This window comes from Oncorhynchus gorbuscha, linkage group LG16 (genome assembly GCF_021184085.1).
Source record: "Oncorhynchus gorbuscha isolate QuinsamMale2020 ecotype Even-year linkage group LG16, OgorEven_v1.0, whole genome shotgun sequence".
Lineage (NCBI taxonomy): Eukaryota > Metazoa > Chordata > Actinopteri > Salmoniformes > Salmonidae > Oncorhynchus > Oncorhynchus gorbuscha.
Window position 1 is genome coordinate 38,404,334 of NC_060188.1, and position 21,129 is coordinate 38,425,462.

At 44.1% G+C, this 21,129-nt stretch overlaps 1 protein-coding gene across 7 annotated transcripts in view; it reads right to left on the reverse strand.

Moving 5' to 3' along the window:
• LOC123999693 (actin-binding LIM protein 3-like) overlaps positions 1-21,129 on the reverse strand; it is a 156,112-nt gene that overhangs the window by 79,573 nt on the left and 55,410 nt on the right. The window lies entirely within an intron of this gene.

The following is a 21,129-nucleotide window of genomic DNA, read 5'->3' on the forward strand; positions in this document are numbered from 1 at the left end:
TTCCAGGCGGGTGGTCTCCGCGGATGACAGTGTGGTACAGCCGAGAATCAGTCGGAATTAACACACTAGGATCCAAGGTTTGTTGTACAAATAAGTCAGCCAGGTCACCCGAGATACAAGCTAGTATTCGACGTCCATCCATATCTCAGGATGTAGAGAGATGACGTGGAAACGGGCCACTATGAGCAACAGAGTGTGCTGTTATCTTCAAGTAGGTTTCGGTTTTGCTTGGCATTGTGGATGAGAATGGGGGATAGGTGTAAGCATCTGCCTCTGATCGTAAAGGCTGCAAGTTGTTTTTGATATTTTAGTTTTAAGCCTATCCCAAACCTTAAACATTCAGAGTTAAAACTTTTTATGGATAGGGGGCAGTATTTTCACGTCCGGATGAAAAGCATGCTGAAGGAAAACTGCCTGTTACTCAGGCCCAGAAGCTAGGATATGCATATAATTATATAATTGGTAGACTTGGATAGAAAACACTCTAAAGTTTCGAAAACTGTTAAAATAATGTCTGTGAGTATAACAGAACTGATTTGGCGGGCGAAACCCTGAGGACAAATCATCCAGGGGGAAAATAATTGAGGTCATAGTATTTCCCAATGGTTTTCTATGGGAAGCTTTATTTAAAAGGAACCTGGTTGCAGTTCCTATTGCATCCACTAGATGTCAACAGTCTTTAGAAATTGGTTAATGTTATTCTTTTAGGAAATTAAGAAGTATGGCTGTTCTTTTTAAGTGTCACTCCATGTGGACTCTGCTGTTTGGTGCACATGAACTGGAATGCGCTTCATGTTTCTTTTATCTGGCTTCGGAAACAGTTTATCCCGTCTTAAATTTGATAGATTATTTACGTTTTAGGATACCTGAGGTTGGATTAGGAACGTTATTTGAAATGTTTGGACCAAGTTTACAAGTAACTTATTAGATACTTTGTAGTGGGCGAGTTGGAACCGGTGTATTTCTGAATCAAACACCAAATAAATTGACATTTTGGGGATATAAAGAAGGACATTATCAAACAAAAGGACTATTTGTGATGTTTTTGGGACATTTTGGAGTGCTAACAGAAGAAGATCTTCAAAGGAAAGGCATTTATTATATCGTTATTTCTGATTTTTGTGTCGCCACCTGCCTGGTTGAAAGTGATTTTTATGTGTTTGTATGCGGGGCGCTGTCCTCAGATAATCGCATGGTCTGCTTTCACCGTAAAGCCTTTTTGAAATGCAGCAGGATTAACAAGAAGTACAGCGTTATTTTGATGTATTACACTTATATTTTCGTGAATCTTGAATATTGATATTTCTGTAGTTTGAATTTGGTGCTCTGGATGTTGTGAAATCGATCCCGCTAAAGGGATTGGCGCGCAAAGGGATCACTAACAGGTTAATGATTAATATTAAGAATTTGGAGTTAACGCCTGACCTTTACCTTAAACACTTTTGACGTTTGGAAAAACTTTGAAATGTTACATTTGAAAAACATGGATGAACGTCTAATTCTGACTCGAGGCTGTGACAGCTGGTAGAATAAGTAGCCTACATATTTTGATATTAGAGCTAAGACACTATATTCATTTTCTCAAATCTTGTTGAGTCCAAGTTACTTATCTTTCTCTCTCTCTCTCTCTCCCCTCTCTTTCTCTCCTCTCCCTCTCTCTCTCTAGGAGGTCGGAACACAAAAATACACAAACCACTCCATCATAAGCATCACCATCCGGCAGCTGTCTGATGCTGACCTGGAGGTCATAGAGATCATGACCAGGGCGGAGAGCTACTGAACCCCTTCACTGGACAGCGGGAAAAGATGGAGCAACATCCTGACAGGTTCCGACTCCCAAGAACCAACCGCCCGCTGACGTGGCCCCATCAGATGCATGATACTTCAAAGGCTGCTCAATGAACGGCAACGAGCACATTCTCGTTTACAATAAGTAGTGGATAATTGAAATAACCAAATTGTGTCAATGTTATGATTCAAATAATTCCTCTTTCTGTAAAATAGTCTGGCAGTAGCCCCACAAAACCATCAGGCTCCTATTGACTCCTAAGAGATGCAGCGCCGACAGAGAGGGCCGCCTTGCTTCCCGTTCCTAGGAAACTATGCAGTTTTTGTTTTTTTTACGTGTTATTTCTTACATTAGTACCCCAGGTCATCTTAGGTTTCATTACATACAGTCGAGAAGAACTACTGAATATAAGATCAGCATCAACTCACCATCAGTACGACCAAGAATATGATTTTCGCGACGCGGATCCTGTGTTCTGCCTTTCAACCAGGACAACGGAATGGATCCCAGCCGGCGACCCCCCCCCAAAAAAACCGACTCCGTAAAAGAGGGAAACGAGGTGGTCTTCTGGTCAGACTCCAGAGACAGGCACATCGTGCACCACTCCCTAGCATTCTTCTCGCCAATGTCCAGTCTCTTGACAACAAGGTTGATGAAATCCGAGCAAGGGTAGCATTCCAGAGGGACATCAGAGACTGTAAAGTTCTTTGCTTCACGGAAACATGGCTCACTGGAGAGACGCTATCGGAGGCGGTGCAGCCAGCGGGTTTCTCCACGCATCGCGCCGACAGAAACAAACATCTTTCTGGTAAGAAGAGGGGCGGGGGCGTATGCCTTATGGCTAACGAGACGTGGTGTGATCAAAGAAACATACAGGAACTCAAATCCCTCTGTTCACCTGATTTAGAATTCCTCACAATCAAATGTCGACCGCATTATCTACCAAGAGAATTCTCTACGATTATAATCACAGCCGTATATATTCACCCCCCAAGCAGACACATCGATGGCTCTGAACGAACTTTATTTGACTCTTTGCAAACTGGAATTCATACATCCTGAGGCTGCATTCATTGTAGCTGGGGATTTTAATAAGGCTAATCTGAAAACAAGACTCCCTAAATTGTATCAGCATATCGATTGCGCAACCAGGGCTGGAAAAACCTTGTATCATTGTTACTTTAACTTCCGCGACGCAAATAAGGCCCTGCCCCACCCTCCTTTAGGAAAAGCTGACCACGACTTCATTTTGTTGATCCCTGCCTACAGACAGAAACTAAAACAAGAAGCTCCCACGCTGAGGTCTGTCCAACGCTGGTCCGACCAAGCTGATTCCACACTCCAAGACTGCTTCCATCACGTGGACTGGGCTATGTTTCGTATTGCGTCAGATAACAACATTGACGAATACGCTGATTCGGTGTGCGAGTTCATTAGAACTTGCGTAAAAGATGTCGTTCCCAGAGCAATGGTTAAAACATTCCCTAACCAGAAACCGTGGATTGATGGCAGCATTCGCGTGAAACTGAAAGCGCGAACCACTGCTTTTAATCAGGGCAAGGTGACTGGTAACATGACCTCTCCTGTACTCCCTGTTCACCCACGACTGCGTGGCCACGCACGCCTCCAACTCAATCATCAAGTTTGCGGACGACACAACAGTGGTAGGCATGATTACCAACAACGACGAGATGGCCTACAGGGAGGAGGTGAGGGCCCTCGGAGTGTGGTGTCAGGAAAATAACCTCACACTCAACGTCAACAAAACTAAGGAGATGATTGTGGACTTCAGGAAACAACAGAGGGAACACCCCCCTATCCACATCGATGGAACAGTAGTGGAGAGGGTAGTAAGTGCTCCGCCCACAACCGTAAGGCTCTCCAGAGGGTAGTGAGGTCTGCACAACGCATCACCGGGGGCAAACTACCTGCCCTCCAGGACACCTACACCACCCGATGTTACAGGAAGGCCATAAAGATCATCAAGGACAACAACCACCCGAGCCACTGCCTGTTCACCCCGCTATCATCCAGAAGGTGAGGTCAGTACAGGTGCATCAAAGCTGGGACCGAGAGACTGAAAAACAGCTTCTATCTCAAGGCCATCAGACTGTTAAACAGCCACCACTAACATTGAGTGGCTGCTGCCAACAGACTGACACTGACTCAACTCCAGCCACTTTAATAATGGGAATTGATGGGAAATGATGTAAAATATATCACTAGCCACTTTAAACAATGCTACCTAATATAATGTTACATACCCTACATTATTCATCTCATATGCATACGTATATACTGTACTCTATATCATTGACTGCATCCTTATGTAATACATGTATCACTAGCCACTTTAACTATGCCACTTTGTTTACATACTCATCTCATACATATATACTGTACTCGATACCATCTACTGTATCTTGCCTATGCTTCTCTGTACCATCACTCATTCATATATCTTTATGTACATATTCTTTATCCCCTTACACTGTGTATAAGACAGTAGTTTTGGAATTGTTAGTTAGATTACTTGTTGGTTATTACTGCATTGTCGGAACTAGAAGCACAAGCATTTCGCTACACTCGCATTAACATCTGCTAAAAATGTGTATGTGACAAATAAAATTGGATTTGATTTGATTATGAGACGGGGACAAAGAGACAGAAGTACTATCTCTCTAAGCATAGATAGGACAGCCAACTGTCAGCCAATATGATTTCAAATGGAGAATGACGGGTAAATGATGCCTGACACAATTCTTGCTGAAGGAACCAACCAGCTCTCACAGTCTTACAACAGAATTAGACGTTTATCGATGTTTTCAAACGTCAAATTTTGAAGTTGTTTCTCAAGTCAAATGTCAAAGTGTTTAAGATTACGTTTAGGCATGAACTCCAATTGTTTAAGGTTAGGCTTCAATTTAAGCATTATCTCTGAAAATCTTAACGTTAGACATTAACTCCGAATGGTTTAAGGTAACGGTTAAGGTTTGGGATAGGCTTAAAACAAAAATCTCAAAAAACTATTTTCTATCGCTGGATTTAAATTTGCAACCTATGGAATCAGAGGCAGATGCTTATGCCCATCCACAACTTCCTAGCCAAACTAAAACCTACTTGAAGGTAACAGCGCTCACTGTCGCCCCTAGTGGTCCAGTTTCCACATAATCTCCCGACGTCCTCAGACACGGATGGATGTCGAACACTGACTTGTATCACGGGGTCACCTGGCTGTAATGAACGGCATGAGAATTTGAATAAAGCATTTGAATATCTGATCCTATCTAGCAGCTGCCCCTCAGGGAGGAGTGAAACATGATCCTGTGCCCTGCGTCTCCAATAACACCAGCGGGCTACAGAACGCTGCAGCAAAGACAAGACACACACGGCCCCTTGGGGCACCTAGCTGCACATGCTGCCAGCCGGGGAGACAGCCTCCCTCTTAGGGAGGCCCTGCCTTTTCTCTGCTACAGCACCATGCTGTGTGAGTGTGTCACAGCAGCAGATGAGGTAGTGGAAGAGCAATTTAACCACCGCCCCTGGGCTCAGTTGAACTTTCATACATCAGTAGTATGTGTGTCATGGGTACCACTTCTACTCCCCACATTGGGGAACTTTGAATGAATCAATAAGGCACCAAATATAGCACACCAACCATGAAAACAAAAGTTATAAGTGTGTAAATGATTCAGTTAAACCTGAAGAATCGCAATGCATGTGCTCAATTTGCAGGACTGAGATTCACAATCAGAGGATCCACTGTTACCATCATCTGTAGAGCATCAGCAGAAGAGACACGAGAGAGGAGAGAGGGGCAAGGGGAGAAAACACGAAATGAACCAAACAAGACAGCAGAGGAAACGAATAGCATGGGGAGCACAGGGACAAGACATGACAATGAAGTACAGTTAGCTACACTATTCTTCTATTGTAACACACGGCTCCTCTTTGTCTCACTGACCCACCTGGTGCACATGTTGCCTTTCAGCAGCAGAGCCGGAGACCATGCCAGCCAGCCAGCGAGACAAATCACTGCTTACCACAGCCCATTCACTGCCAGAGAAAAAGCTTTTGAAAGGCTAGCGCGCATCTGCGCGCCCTACAGTTTACCCTCTCTATCTTTCCCAATGAATAATTCAGCTCAGCCGTAAATAAAGACTGGCTGTGTTGTGCATGAGGAATCAGCGGCCACCACACCACACAGCGCTACACCACAGCATGCTGCTCCCAGCTGTGCCACACTTGCTGCTACTCCTACAGTCTGATGCCAGTTCAGCCAGGACCGGATGGGGGGGGTATGTATTTATCAACAGCCAACAGACACAATTAAAATTCTATGCCCTCATCCTCTCCTCCCCTCCCATCCCCTGGTAATCGCAAGGCACGCAATTAGGCTTTATCGCTTCCTCCTCCTCCGCCAGCTCTTTGTGGCGGTAGAAGCAGGCAGAGGCAGGAGGCAGGCAGGATCGCCTAGCCTGGGCCAGATAAGGAGCAGTTGCCGTCCTCTGAGAGAGTGAGAGAGAGAGTTGTTTAGCCTGCGCTGGGATCAGAGCCCACGCTTAGCCTGGTCTTCCGTTCCACAGCCAGGAGATGGCCAGTCAACAAAGCACTGCTCACATCAGAGGAGGAATCTAGGCAGAAAGGACGGCAAGTGGTTGTTTGATACTTAAAGCACCGGCGGAAACCAGAAATGATGCCAAGGTACACATTTTAACTAAGAGCTAGCATGCAAATTTACGTCTATTAAAGAGATGGCCAAGTTGGCTTGGTCTCCTGTTACGTGGATTGGGCATCTGTATGCAAACACACACAGAGTAAAGCAAACACTGCCACATTATGGGTTGATTACACATGTAGCAAACATGTGAAGAAGCCAACCCTGAAATGACAATGAGTAAATCTGTCTGTGTGTGTGTGTGTGTGTGTGTGTGTGTGTGTGTGTGTGTGTGTGTGTGTGTGTGTGTGTGTGTGTGTGTGTGTGTGTGTGTGTGTGTGTGTGTGTGTGTGTGTGTCTGTGTGTGTGTGTGTCTGTGTGTGTGTGTGTGTGTGTGTGTGTGTGTGTGTGTGTGTGTGTGTGTGTGTGTGTCTGTGTCTGTGTGTGTGTGTGTGTCTGTGTGTGTGTGTGTGTGTGTGTGTGTGTGCGTGCATACGGGTGCTAGGGGTGTGTTTGTTTTGAGTCCATACGCACCATTTCCCGCTGTTTAAAGCTGTGTGTGCCTCATGTAATGTGTTTCATGGCTCTGACTCACTCTGACTGGCTATCTCAGCAGCTGGCCAGGCTCATAATTGGTTAATAAAACACCCATAAGAATGGTACTCTACAGCCAGGGCTCTCTTCCTAAGGCATTACATCACCAACAGATAACAGATAGCTGACCAGGGGGAATCTAATGCTGATCTAGGAGCAGTCATTTCTACGGTGTCGGCGCTGCTTCCTGACTACTGTAGCTCCAGACGTGAACGTGTTACCATGCCAGAGGCCTGCAGGTACAGAGCAAACTACTAATCAATAGAGTTTCATTAGTGACATTGTGAAAACACTCACCCAGAATGATTAACACAATACCCCAGAGGATGGAGGGAAGGAATGGAAGGAGAGAGAGAGAGAGAGAGAGAGAGAGAGAGAGAGAGAGAGAGAGAGAGAGAGAGAGAGAGAGAGAGAGAGAGAGAGAGAGAGAGAGACAGCGAGAGAGAGAGAGAGAGAGAGAGAGAGAGAGAGAGAGAGAGAGAGAGAGAGAGAGAGAGAGAGAGAGAGAGAGAGAGAGAGAGATAGAGAGAGAGAGAGAGAGAGAGAGAGAGAGAGAGAGAGAGAGAGAGAGAGAGAGAGAGAGAGAGAGAGAGAGAGAGAGAGAGAGAGAGAGAGAGAGAGAGAGAGAGAGAGAGAGAGAGAAATCCAGGGCTCTAAGTATATGTCGGGGTTGACAATGAAAATCACTCAGGCTAGAAGAGCAGCCAGAGACTGTAATTGAGTGGTTTCAAGATGAGCTGTGGTGTTCTGGCAGGGCTGGGTTCAGTACGGGTCAACAGTCACCGAAAGGTATCACTATACCTTCTCCTCTCTATCTCTCCTCTGCATTTTTCTTCAGCTGTCGCTGCCCGGCCGTGACTGAAACGACCTTTCCCCATTCATGCGTAACAAATGCTAATGGAGCGTGGGTGCTACGCCGCCCGCCACGACTAATTTAGTCCCCACCGAGACCGTGCCGCTTGCCTGCCTCGCCTTGGCGTTCATAACGTGTCGACCGTGCCTCTGCTCCCTCCGCTCCTCCACTCCCCGACGCCTTTGGGCCCGTCAGATGATCCCTTTGATGTGTGTTTGACTCAGGATGCAGTACGAATGTGTGGGGGACCAAACCAGTCAGCACTGTCTGCTGGGTCACAGTGGAAGTGGGAGGGAGACCTTTTGGGGTAGTACTTGTAAGGGAAATTATATTGCCGATAAAATAATGTAATATACCAGTAAAAGAGATACTGGTGGATGGGAAATGAAGGACAGTACTATCATTACGAATATTCATTGCTAGATTTTCAAAGAGTCAGCATAAATCTAGTTTGTCCCTCAATTTACAGCACAGTAATTGATGACTGGATAAATCTACAGATATAGTTGTCTGGCCGGCCTTAATATCCACAAATAATTTGAGTTGTCCCTTCCTTAAACTATGGGCTGCATAATCGTAGTGTAATACCTCAGTTCAGTGGCTCTAAACCTGTTCTAAACCCAGACTAACTTAGGTTCTTAACCTGTTCCAAACCCAGACTAACTCAGGTTCAAAGCCTGTTCTAAACTAAGACTAACTCAGGTTCTAAACCTGTACTAAAGCAATACTAACTCAGGTTATTAACCTGTTCCAAACCCAGACTAACTCAGGTTCTAAACCTATTCTAAACTAAGACTAGCTCAAGGTTATTAACCTGTTCTAAACCCAGACTATCTCACGTTCTAAACCTGTTCTAAAACAAGACTAACTCAGGCCCTGAGACTTCAAACATGAGCTTCGGCAGCAGATCCAACCAGACGCTACCTACTGTACGCTACCTTACTAACAGCTGTTCACAAAGCAACACCAGCAGAGAAACGGGAGTGCTGATGATTTATCCCTCATGAACTAGAGGCATGAACACAACACTATGGCTCTACCACCTAGGCTCCTGGAAAGCCACGGGCTGGGCTGGGCTGTACGTGTCTAGGGTAGCAGATGAACAAGCACCTTGAAATGCATATACCGCAGGATCTGAATTGCAGATATCACCAGGCGAACACAACCCATGTCTCTGTGTCACCTTGGCACAGGAAGGGAGATGGTGAAAGGACTGCCAGAGAGCTTAGAGTGTAAGAGTTGCCTTTATAACACTGATAAGCTTCCTCCCATTTGTTAGTAAGATGCCTGACTGTAAGATGAGGCTGTGAATGATGTCAGCCTTGTTCAGCCCCTGGATTCTTCATTTAATTCCAACGGAGGCAATCACATTACTCAGTCCCTAGTGGAGCAGCAGTTTAGACTAGAGTCATCAATTCTAGTTAGCATACAGAGTCAATCTAATGGATTTAATTTCCAGGAACCCAGTGAGTCAATCCCACTCTAAGAAGACACCATGAGGTGAGGTGGTCAGAAAAAGATTCCCTTGAGATGACCCCTCCTTGGAGTTCAGAGTTCTTCATCGCTACATCGGGGAATTGCATATGCATAGTCACTTTACCCCTACCTACATGTACAGGATTAGAACCTGAGTTAGTCTGGGTTTAGAACAGGTTTAGAACCTGAGTTAGTCTGGGTTTAGAACAGGTTAAGAACCTGAGTTACTCTGGGTTTAGAACAGATTTAGAACCTGAGTTAGTCTGGGTTTAGAACAGGTTTAGAACCTGAGTTAGTCTGGGTTTAGAACAGGTTAAGAACCTGAGTTACTCTGGGTTTAGAACAGATTTAGAAGTCTGGGTTTAGAACAGATTTAGAACCTGAGTTAGTCTGGGTTTAGAACAGGTTTAGAACCTGAGTTAGTCTGGGTTTAGAACAGGTTAATAACCTGAGTTAGTCTGGGTTTAGAACAGATTTAGAACCTGAGTTAGTCTGGGTTTAGAACAGGTTAAGAACCTGAGTTACTCTGGGTTTAGAACAGATTTAGAACCTGAGTTAGTCTGGGTTTAGAACAGGTTAAGAACCTGAGTTACTCTGGGTTTAGAACAGATTTAGAACCTGAGTTAGTCTGGGTTTAGATCAGATTTAGAACCTGAGTTAGTCTGGGTTTAGAACAGGTTAAGAACCTGAGTTATTCTGGGTTTAGAACAGGTTTAGAACCTGAGTTAGTCTGGGTTTAGAACCTGAGCTAGTCTGGGTTTAGAACATGTTTAGAACCTGAGTTAGTCTTCATTCAATATTGTTGTAATTGTCATTATCACAAATATATAAAAATCGTCAGATGAATCGGTATCGGCTTTTTTTGGTATCGGCGTTGAAAAATCACAGTCTGTCGACCTCTAGTGTTGACCCAACCACAGATGAATTTAGCATCTCCACAGACCCACCTCTCAACAGCTTCCCACAGAGACTCAAAGGTTGGGTTCCAAAAGGCACCCTTACTACCTCCAAGAACATCCAAGGATATTGCCTAGCATGCGAACTGATGCATGACATCAGATTCCCACAGTGCACTTCCCACAGCCCAGTCATAGGATGCCTTTGCACTCCCAAACAGAGAGGACGAGCAGTCACTAATCCTACCTGTCTGTGTGTGTCAATTTGGCATGCTTGGACAGGCTATGTGTTACATAGACCACACAACTTCACCATGGTGGCGCCACAATCCTCTCTACCTGCCATATAGTATCATATTGGACTATATAGTTTCAGTTTATCATCATATTACGTACATTTTGTCTCTGCGATCCTCTCTCCTGTGGTCAATGTTTACGTTTTCCTCTCAAAGCAGAGCTTTTTTGTTTCCCACATATTTCATCGTGTGTCCATTTTTCAGAACATTCTTCTAGCAGGCAGATTAGGGAAAGTGGACATGGACAGACAGCAGTAGTATGTCTTAATCCATAGCTCTGGCTCTGGCCCTGCTGAGCAGTAAACAAAGGGATTATCCTGGCCATCTATCACCAATCTGGGAGCAGCATGCCAGGCCAGCCAGGGCTCCTACAGTGCAATGCAGACTCTTGGTCCCAGGTCTCAGCTGCAGCCACAGCCCAGGCCTGGCATTCACACACACACACACACACACACACACACACACACACACACACACACACACACACACACACACACACACACACACACACACACACACACACACACACACACACACACACACACACACACACACACACACACACACACACACACACACACACACACACACATACACAGAGCACCAGACATGCTGGCAGCAAAAACCTCTCTCTCTCTCTTTCTCTCTGGCTTGGCGATAAGAAACATGGGGCAGCCAGGGGGTTGCCATGGCAACAGAACCCCCTCTACCACCACCAAACCCTCTCTCTCTCACTCTCTCTCTATTATTCTCTCTCTCACTCTCAGACGACTATCCTTGCAACCAGGAATAGTCTCCAGCAATCACCAACTCTGAACGCCACACACGTTACACGCCGATCAAAAGCGTCCGTCGGAGTCCAAACGCAGCCAGAGACAGTGGAGCTGTGGCGTATCATGGGCAGCTGTTTGAGAGAGTGTCAGAGGTACACCCCCACCCATCACCCACTGGGCTGGGACTGACAAGGACTGGCCCAGCAGGACAGAGGTCACACCCTGGGGGACCTGCAGAGGGCTGAGGGTGGGGGCAGAGAGTCAAGATGTCTCTGACCTCTGACCTGTCAGTGCATTAGACTCCATGTTAAATAGTTCCCTGTCGGTCTTACATTCCCCCCTCAGCCCTCACCTCTAACATTCCAGCCAACAGTCTAGTATGAAGGCAGGCAGACAGACAGTAAAGCCCTGTCCACATTAACCATTTTAGAACCATGTTAAGGGTTCATAATTGATTCTAAAAGTACAGATATTCAGGTCTACATTCAGTCTGTTCGCAATCACATTAAGCGTTCTGGTGATTTCGATTGGCCAAGACACGACCTTGGAGCTGATCCATGACAGCGTAGTAAGAGACTCAGCACCTTGATTACCTGTGTGACCTTCATAATCCTCCCATGAACCTTCATGGCTAGCGGAGCCTGCCACTGTAAACAAGCACTGGCACACTCAATCTCTCTTCCAATCATTCACTTCTAGTCATATAGGTCTAACTATGTCATTATATCACCCAAACATTGATTAATCTAGGAATGCAACTTAGTAGTGATATTGAGGGGTCGTAAATTAGGTAAGGTTCCCTCGATTTCAATTCAAAGAAGAAGAAAAAAATCCCGCTTTTTCTTAGCGTAAACAGAGAACAAGCACATTAACAAACAGTCCACATCCTCCTGGCAGCTCCAGATCCAGCCCAATCTGCTGATCCAGACAGGCAACGGGGGAGAGAAACAGGAGAACAGAAACATGCCGCTGATTTAAAGGAAAGCTTTGTACAGAGTATGTACAACTGTGTCCTACTCCACAGGAGCCGGTCCAGTCATACAGACAGCAGAAGGGGAAAGAGGGATATAGAAGAGAGGAGATGTGAGAGGAGGCAGGGTGAAGGGCAGTATAGGTCATAAGCCAGAGCCGACATTAGTAGGGGGGATATTGTTACTCCCAGGGAAGTGGACACTGTAACCCAGAGCCTCCCATCTCCTCTTCTGAGGCGGAGTGTATCCCTAGTAACAAGTATGCTTTAATTTCAACTCCATCACAGTAGGCTCTTCATTTAAAATCATTAGAATCATCAGGCTTGTATTCCTCATATGCTTCAACATCGGGTTGGTTCAATATACTGTACACTACCGGTCAAACGTTTTAGAACACCTACTCATTCAAGGGTTTTTCTTCATTTATTACCATTTTCTACATTGTAGAATAATGGCGAAGACATCATAACGTTTAAATATCACATGGAATCACGTAGTAACCAAAACAGTGTTAAACAAAACAAAATATATTTTATATTTGAGATTCTTCAAATAGCCTTTGCCTTGATGCCAGCTTTGCACACTCTTGGCATTCTCTCAACCAGTTTCATGAGGTAGTCACCTGGAATGTTTTTCAATTAACAGGTGTGCCTTGTTAAAAGTTCATTTGGGGAATTTATTTCCTTCTTAATGCGTTTGAGCCAAACAGTTGTGTTGTGACAAGGTAGGATGGGTATACAGAAGAAAGCCCTATTTGTTAGAACAGCTCAAATAAGCAAAGAGAAATGACAGTCCATCATTACTTTAAGACATGACGGTCAGTCAATACAGAACATTTCAAGAACTTCAAAGGTTTCTTCAAGTGCAGTCGCAAAAACCATCAAGCGCTATGATGAAACTGGCTCTCATCAGGACCGCCACAGGAAAGGAAGATGCAGAATTACCTCTGTTGCAGAGGATAAGTTCATTAGAGCTAATAGCCTCATAGTTCAGAGGACTGTGTGAATCAAGCATTCACGGTTAAATTGCTGCAAAGAAACTACTACTAAAGGACACCAATAAGAAGAAGAGACTTGCTTGGACCAAGAAACATGAGCAATGGACATGAGACCGGTAGAAATTTGTCCTTTGGTCTGATGAGTCCAAATTGGAGATTTTTGGTTCCAACCGCTGTGTCTTTGTGAGACATGGTGTGGGTTAACGGAGGATCTCCGCATGTGTATTTCCCACCATGAAGCATGGAGGAGGAGGTGTTATGGTGTGGGGGTGCTTTGCTGGTGACACTGTCTGTGATTTATTTAGAATTCAAGGCACACTTAACCAGCATGGCTACCACAGCATTCTGCAGCAATACGCCATCCCATGTGGTTTGAGCTTAGTGGGACTATCAATTGTTTTTCAACAGGAAAATAACCCAACACACCTCCAGGCTGTGTAAGATCTATTTTACCAAGAAGGAGAGATCTCAATCAAATTGTGATGGTTTGAGATGAGTCAGACTGCAGAGTGAAGGAAATGCAGTCAACAAGTTCTCAGCAGATGAAGGAACTCCTTCAGGACTGTGGGAAAAGCATTCCAGGTGAAGCTGGTTGAGAGAATGCCAAGAGTGTTCAAAGCTGTCATTGTGGCTACTTTGAAGAATCTCAAATATAAAATATATTTTGATTTGTTTAACACTTTGGTTACTACATGATTCCATAAGTGTTATTTTATAGTTTTGATGTCTTCACTGTTATTCTACAATGTAGAAAGTAATAAAAATAAAGAAGAACTCTTGAATGAGTAGGTGTTCTAAAACTTTGGACTGGTAGTGTAGCTAATGCTTGATTCTGTACATGAGAAGACCTCTGCTATACAGTGACTGCTCCCTAGAGTGGGAGAGAAAGGCGGAGAGACTGAAAAAAACCAAGAGAAAAATACATGTTGAGATAGATGAGAGAGAAAGAGAATGGAGACGGACGAGAGAAAGAGAGAAGCGATAGTCGGCATCACCGCAATGAAAAACACGTGCATATCTGCTAGGTATTCCTTAAAGAGGTGGGGTTTCAGGTGTCTCCGGAAGGTGGTGATTGACTCCGCTGTCCTGGCATCGTGAGGGAGTTTGTTCCACCATTGGGGGGCCAGAGCAGCGAACAGTTTTGACTGGGCTGAGCGGGAACTGTACTTCCTCAGTGGTAGACCTACAGTATAGGCGCCTCTGTGAACTGTATATGATACAGACAACATTTTGTTGGCATTATACTTCTTATAGTGTTCTCTCAAATATTGAGTATGCCTAAATTCTGAAATACACATATTCACATTAATTTATTAGACATTACAAATATTTATATTTATATCTCAAAACTACCCTTTTTGATTTAGCTTATTTTTAGACATATTGGTTGTAACAATATACTCTTCAAACACATCACATTTCCAGAGTGGACTCTCTGGTACTTTTAATGATATGACCCATTTTATACATATAAATTGACATTATATGCCATTAACCAGTCACAGCCCTCCGTCAGGATTGCACATTCAGCAAGTCACCAGCAGAGGGAGTTCCTTTTGAATCCCCTTTCCCATTCACTGTATTGTGGTGATCATAAAACATATCATACCTTCAGAATTAGCAGAGAGCCCACTCTTGAAATGTGATGTACTGTATTTGTTGAGTATATTGTTCAAAACAATGTCTTCAAATGAACAAAAGTGTAGTTTTGAGAAATTCATATTTTGTATGTTGAATAAATACTTTGTTGATGCACCTTTGACACTACTTAAATATGGCCTTGATTTGATGCTCACTTGTAGGAGTAGGTAGCCTCATCACCAAGAGAAATTGGATATGCTGTTAGAGGTCTTACTGTTTGCACTGCAATCAATTTTATATTCCTACTACCACTACTTGGCATTCAGGCCAAAGAGTTCGATCTTGGTTTCATCAGAGCAGAAAATGTTGTTTCTCAAGGTCTGAGGGTCCTTTAGGTGCCTTTTGGCAAACTACACACAGGCTGTCATGTGCATTTTACTAAGGAGTGGCTTCCGTCCCACTCTACCATAAAGGCCTGATTGAACTCTGGAGATCTGTCAGAGTGACCATCGTGTTCCTGGTCACCTCCCCGGCCAAGGCCCTTCTCCCCCGATTGCTCTGTTTAGCCGGGTGGGCAGCTCTAGGAAGAGTCTTAGTGGTTCCAAACTTGTTCCATTTAAGAATGATGGAGGCCACTGTGTTCTTGGGGACCTTTAATGCTACAGACATTTTTTGGTACCCTTCCCCAGATCTATGCCTTGACACAATCCTGTCTCGGAGCTATACTGACAATTCCTTTGACCTCATGCCTTGGTTTTTGCTATGACATGCACTGTCAACTGTGGGGCCTTATATAGACAGGTGTGTGCCTTTGCAAATCATGTCCAATCAATTGAATTTACCACAGGTGGACTCCAATCAAGTTGTAGAATCATCACAAAAATGATCAATGGAAACAGGATGGACCTGAGCTCAATTTCGAGTCTCATAGCAAAGGAATACTGAATACTTATGCAAGTAAGGTATTTCTGTTGTTTTGTTTTTATACATTCGTGTTAGAATATGGTTGTAACATAACAAAATGTGGAATACGGGAAGGGGTCTGAATACTTTCCAAATGCACTGCACATGTGCCTATGTAAGAATACTGTTCATCGACTACAGCTCAGCCTTCAATACCATAGTGCCCTCCAAGCTCATCACTAAGCTCAGGGCCCTGGGTCTGAACCCCTCCATGTGCAACTGGGTCCTGGACTCCCCGACGGGCCGACCGCAAGTGGTAAAGGTAGGCAACAACACGTCCTCCATGCTGATCCTCAACATGGTGGCCCCACAAGGGTGCCTGCTCAGCCCCCTCCTGTATTCCCTGTTCACCATGACTGCATGGCCACGCATGTGTCCAACTCAAAAGCTTGAGGTTCCTTGGCGTGCACATCACTGATGACCTGAAATGGTACCTTCACACAGACAATGTGGTGACAATGTGGTGACAGCGCATTGAGGTAATGATTAATATGTGACTGTTATCCGTAGATAACTTTTATATCTTTTAGAGTTTAATTAAGGAGATGGTAACTCTATAAACAACTTCTTCCGTGGTGCACCAAATTCCTAATGAGTTAATTGTTACATTATTCATTTAATCGGGTAACAATTAAACATAGTTGATTCGATAAACAACAGTCATCACATTAATGAAAGTCACATCACGACAGTGGTCAGGAGGCTGTCCAGAAGTTGGAGAATTTTTCATTTTTCAAACACCTGAAACAGATTTTTCCTGCAATCTAGCGCCATAATCATTATGCTTAAATCAATGTCAAAGATATGTCTATCTAAGCATACCTCTTGAGCTGTCTGTATCCTCCTGACGGGTGTTTCCAGAAAAATGCTTCTCTGCATCGCTGCTAAAATCTGGGTAAAAGATTGAAAGGAATGTGAGTCTTGTTTAGTTATTTCTTGCTTTCTAAAGTCTACCAACCTTACCAGCGAGCATGCCAGCGAAAATAGTTAGACAAACTAGCTACTCTCACTTGATTGATAGCGTGAAAAGGCTTCTTGGTAGCTATTACAGAGAAACAACAAGACAAAAAAAGACAAATCTGAGGGGGCTGTATCACCGCCCGGTACGGAAATTGTATCACCCGCAACAGCAGGGCTCTCCAGAGGTAGGAGGGGTCAGCCCAACGCATCACTGGGGGTACACTGCTTGCCCTCCAGGACATCTACAGAACCCTGTATCACAGGAAGGCCAACAAGATCATCAAGGACCTCAGCCACCCAAGCCCCTGCCCAGTATCATCCCTGAACCTCAATCACTGTTGCTAGCCGGCTACCACCCAGTACTCTACCCTGCACTTTAGAGACTTCTTTGCCTTCAGAAAGCATTCACACCCCTTGACTGTTTCCACATTTTGTTGTGTTATAGCCTGAATTTTAAATGGATTCAATTTAGGTTTTGTGTCACACACAATGCCACATAATGTCAAAGTGAAATTGTTGATTGGTATGGCATAAGTGCAGGAGTAAACATGTGCTTAACAAGTTAAATAATGTTCCATGGACTAACTCTGTTCAATAATAGTGTTTAACATGATTTTTGAATGACGACCTCATCTCTGTACCCCACGTATATAATTATCTGTAAGGTCCCTCGTCGAGCAGTGAATTTAAATCACAGATTCAACCAAAAAGACCAGGAAGGTTTTCCAACGCCTCGCAAAGAAGGGCACCTATTGGTAGATGGGTATAAAAAACAAAACAGACATTGAATGTCCCTTTAAGTATGGTGTTGTTATTAATTACACTTTGGGTGGTGTATCAATGCACCCAGTCACTACAAAGATACAGGCGTCCTTCCTAACTCAGTTTCCAGAAATTTCACCATGAGGCCAATGGCGACTTTAAAACAGTTACAGAATTTAATGGCTGTGATAGGAGAAAACTGAAGATGGATCACCATGTAGTGGATGCAGTTACTCTACAATATTAACCTAATTTACAGAGCAAAAAGAATACAAAATATTTCAAAACATGCATCCTGTTTGCAGCAAGGCACTAAAGTAATACTGCACAAAATGTGGCAAAGCAATTCACTTTATGTGTTATGTTTATGTGTTATGTTTGTAGAAAATCCAATTAAACACATGACTAAGTACCACTTTCCATATTTGTAAGCATAGTGGTGGCTGCATCATGTTATGGGTATGCTTGTAATTGTTAAGGACTGGGGAGTTTATCAGGATATAAAATAAATGGAATGGAGCTAAGCATAGTCAAAATCCTAGAGGAAAACCTGATTCAGTCTGCTTTCCATCAGACACTGGGATATTTATTCAACTTTCAGAAGGACAATAACCTAAAACACAAGGCCAAATCTACACTGGAGTTGCTTACCAAGAAGACAGTAAATGTTCCTGAGTGGCTGAGTTAGAGTTTTGACTTAAATCTGCTTGACAATCTATGGCAAGACTTGAAAATGGTTGTCTAGCGGTGATCAACAACCACTTTGACAGAGCTTGAAGAATTCTGAAAAGAATAATGGGCAAATATTGGACAATTTAGGAATGCAAAGCTCATAGAGACTTACCTAGAAAAACTCACAGCTGTAATCGTTGCTAATGGTGATTCTAATATGTATTGGTGTGAATACTTATGTAAATTAGATATTTCTGTATTACATTTTCAATAAATTTGCAAAAATTACTAAAAACATGTTTTCACTTTGACAATATGGGGTATTGTACTGTATGTAGATCGGTGAGAAAAAAATATATATCATAAAGTTTGAATTCAGCCTGTGACACAACAAAAACTGTTTTACACACTTTATATGCACAGTATATACTGTATTCTAGTAATGGCTCATCCTATATTTTTTTATTTTTTTATTTCACCTTTATTTAACCAGGTAGGCTAGTTGAGAACAAGTTCTCATTTACAACTGCGACCTGGCCAAGATAAAGCATAGCAGTGTGAACAGACATGGAGTTACACATGGAGTAAACAATAAACAAGTCAATAACACAGTAGAAAAAAAAAGAAAAAAAGGAGTATACATTGTGTGCAAAAGTCATAAGGTTTGTAAGTCGCTCTGGATAAGAGCGTCTGCTAAATGACTTAAATGTAAATGTAATAAGGAGGTAGGAGAATAATTACAATTTAGCAGATTAACACTGGAGTGATAAATGATCAGATGGTCATGTGCAGGTAGAGATACTGGTGTGCAAAAGAGCAGAAAAGTAAATAAATAAAAACAGTATTGGGATGAGGTAGGTAAATTGGGTGGGCTATTTACCGATAGACTATGTACAGCTGCAGCGATTGGTTAGCTGCTCAGATAGCAGATGTTTAAAATTGGTGAGGGAGATAAGTCTCCAACTTCAACGATTTTTGCAATTCGTTCCAGTCACAGGCAGCAGAGAACTGGAAGGAAAGGTGGCCAAATGGGGTGTTGGTTTTAGGGATGATCAGTGAGATACACCTGCTGGAGCACATGCTACGGGTGGGTGTTGCCATCGTGACCAGTGAACTGAGATAAGGCGGAGCTTTACCTAGCATGGACTTGTAGATGACCTGGAGCCAGTGGGTCTGGCGACGAATATGTAGCGATGGCCAGCAGACTAGAGCATACAGGTTGCAGTGGTGGGTGGTATAAGGTGCTTTAATAACAAAGCGGATGGCACTGTGATAAACTGCATCCAGTTTGCCGAGTAGAGTATTGGAAGCCATTTTGTAGATGACATCGCCGAAGTCGAGGATCGGTAGGATAGTCAGTTTTACTAGGGTAAGTTTGGCGGAGTGAGCGAAGGAGGCTTTGTTGCGAAATAGAAAGCAGATTCTAGATTTGATTTTGGATTGGAGATGTTTGATATGAGTCTGGAAGGATAGTTTACAGTCTAGCCAGACACCTAGGTACTTATAGATGTCCACATATTCTAGGTCGGAACCATCCAGGGTGGTGATGCTAGTCGGGCGTGAGGGTGCAGGCAGCGAACGGTTGAAAAGCATGCATTTGGTTTTACTAGCGTTTAAGAGCAGTTGGAGGCCACGGAAGGAGTGTTGTATGGCATTGAAGCTCGTTTGGAGGTTAGATAGCACAGTGTCCAAGCAAGGGCCAGAAATCGCCCGCAGCAAGATCAACATCATTGATATATACAGAGTAAAGAGTCTGCCCGAGAATTGAACCCTGTGGCACCCCCATAGAGACTGCCAGAGGACCGGACAACATGCCCTCCGATTTGACACACTGAACTCTGTCTGCAAAGTAGTTGGAGAACCAGGCAAGGCAGACATTAGAAAAACCGAGGCTACTGAGTCTGCCGATAAGAATGTGGTGATTGACAGAGTCGAAAGCCTTGGCCAGGTCAATGAAGACGGCTGCACAGTACTGTCTTTTATCGATGGCGGTTATGATATCGTTTAGTACCTTGAGCGTGGCTGAGGTGCACCCGTGACCGGATCGGAAACCAGATTGCACAGCGGAGAAGGTAAGATGGGATTCGAGATGGTCAGTGATCTGTTTGTTGACTTGGCTATCGAAGACTTTAGATAGGCAGTGCAGGATGGATACAGGTCTGTCACAGTTTGGGTCCAGGGTGTCTCCCCCTTTGAAGAGGGGGATGACCGCAGCAGCTTTTCAGTCCTTGGGGATCTCAGACGATATGAAAGAGAGGTTGAACAGGCTGGTAATAGGGGTTGCGACAATGGCGGCAGATAGTTTCAGAAATAGAGGGTCAAGATTGTCAAGCCCAGCTGATTTGTACGGGTCCAGGTTTTGCAGCTCTTTCAGAACATCTGCTATCTGGATTTGGGTAAAGGAGAAGCTGGGGAGGCTTGGGAGAGTAGCTGCGGGGGGGGGGGGCTGTTGGTCGAGGTTGGAGTAGCCAGGAGAAAGGCTCTGCCAGCCGTTGAGGAATGCTTGTTGAAGTTTTCGATTATCATGGATTTATCGGTGGTGGCCGTGTTACCTGGCCTCAGTGCAGTGGGCAGCTGGGAGGAGGTGCTCTTGTTCTACATGGGCTTTACAGTGTCCCAGAACTTTTTGGAGTTAGAGCTACAGGATGCAAATTTCTGCTTGAAAAAGCTGACTGCGTGTATTGGTTACTGACTTCCCTGAACAGTTGCATATCGTGGGGACTAATTCGATGCTATTGCAGTCCGCCACAGAATGTTTTTGTGCTGGTCGAGGGCAGTCAGGTCTGTAGTGAACCAGGCTATATCTGTTCTTAGTTCTGCATTTTTTGAACGGAGCATACTTATCTAAGATGGTGAGGAAGTTACTTTTAAAGAATGACCAGGCATCCT